Here is a 1,862-nt window from a genome sequence, read left to right as displayed (position 1 = left end):
ACCCTCGTTGAGAGATAGATGTTTCGGTTGGACGGTCCCACATCCTCGTCACTACTCATAATGAGGATAAAAATCTTATAACCTGGACAACAAATTTAATATTCTATTGGCATTCATTCTCTCTCTCTCTCTCTCTCTCTCTCTCTCTCTCTCTCTCTCTCTCTCTCTCTCTCTCTCTCTCTCTCTCTCTCTCTCTCTCTCTCTCTCTCTACCTCACATTCTCTAGTCATGTCCAATCCCCGCACACCTCGGTCTAGAGGTGCACGGAGATCAAAACCACCGGGTTATAATCTCGTCTTTATTGGTCAATACCTATATTTGTGGGTACAAGAAATCTACAGACCCACGTCTACATGATACTGCATGTAGTGGACAAAACCCCTTTGCCTCTTCTCTAGCTGTAGCACTTCACAGCATCTTAACATCTTTTCACAGTAGATCTTTTCACTGTTCGTCTAACTCTAAACCCTAAACCGTAAGTAATTCTTGCGTGGACTCGATCTAACGTAAATAATCGTAAATCTAAATAAACGTAAATCTAACTGAAAATAAACCTAAATCTAATTTAACGTAAGTCTACATCTAACCTAATCTTTAACATCTTTTGGGATAGTTTCCTACGACGTTAAAACTCTTCTTCTTGTGTGTGTGTGTGTGTGTGTGTGTGTGTGTGTGTGTGTGTGTGTGTGTGTGTGTGTGTGTGTGTGTGTGTGTGTGTGTGTGTGTGTGTGTGGGTAACCTAAATAAACCTAATTCTAATCTAATATAACATAAATCTAAATCTAATGTAAATTATGTTATATTAAAAACAAAGAACTAAACTAGCAGGGAGTATAAGAACCTTAAAACTGATTTAACACATAATTTTTCACATAACTCGGCAAGAGTTGGCATTCTCATCACTAAAGATGTGAGAGTTAACTTCCGGCGGTGACGTTGCCTCATCTCCATCCACATCTGACGACACCAATTGGCCCTTTGGACCTTTCTTGCTCTTGTTACTAACTTTGAAGTTGCTGTTGAATGACTAGAGGTTGTCTGGATGGTCATTGTCGGGGATGTAGTGACTCTTGCCGCCCTGAAGATCCACCTTCTTCCCTATCTTCTGAAGACATTTCACCAGTACTTTTGGATCGACGGAGCCCACCATGAGTGAAGGCAGCAATACCCTATATTCCATTGAGGGCTTTCTTCACCCGCTTCATGCAGGCATCGCAGTCTATGGAGACCTAAATCTAATCTAATATAACGTAAATCTAAATCTAGCGTAAATAAACGTAAATCTAACTAAAAATAAACCTAAATCTAATCTAATTTAACTTAAATAAACCTAAATCTAATTTAACGTAAGTCTACATCTAACCTAATCTTTAACGTCTTTTAGGATAGTTTCCTACGACGTTATAACTCTCTTCTTCTTGTGTGTGTGCGCGTGTGTGGATGTGTGTGCCAATAAAAAGAGATAAATGGTATAACCTTTCTATCACCCATGCCAAGTATGATAGATTGGTTATTCCATTTCCCTCTTGAATAATAGGTCTTGAGTTCAACTCCTCGTCGGCTAGATCTTTAGGTCTTTTAATTTTAATTAGTTTCCTACGACGTTAAATTAGTTTCTCTCTCTTTCTCTCTCAATGTGTGTGCGTTTTTTTGTTTATGCATGTTTTCTCTCTCTTTTCCTATCTCAATGTGTGTGTTTTTTGTTTATGCATGTTCTCTCTCTCTTTTCCTCTCTCAATGTGTGCGTTTTTTGTTTATGCATGTTCTCTCTCTCTTTTCCTCTCTCAATGTGTGCGTTTTTTGTTTATGCATGCTCTCTCTCTCTTTTCCTCTCTCAATGTGTGTGTGCATTCTTTGTTTAT

This window comes from Adiantum capillus-veneris, chromosome 8, assembly GCF_014529385.1.
Source record: "Adiantum capillus-veneris isolate H3 chromosome 8, ASM1452938v2, whole genome shotgun sequence".
Classification (NCBI taxonomy): Eukaryota; Viridiplantae; Streptophyta; class Polypodiopsida; order Polypodiales; family Pteridaceae; genus Adiantum; species Adiantum capillus-veneris.
Note: the sequence above shows the minus strand (reverse complement) of the source record.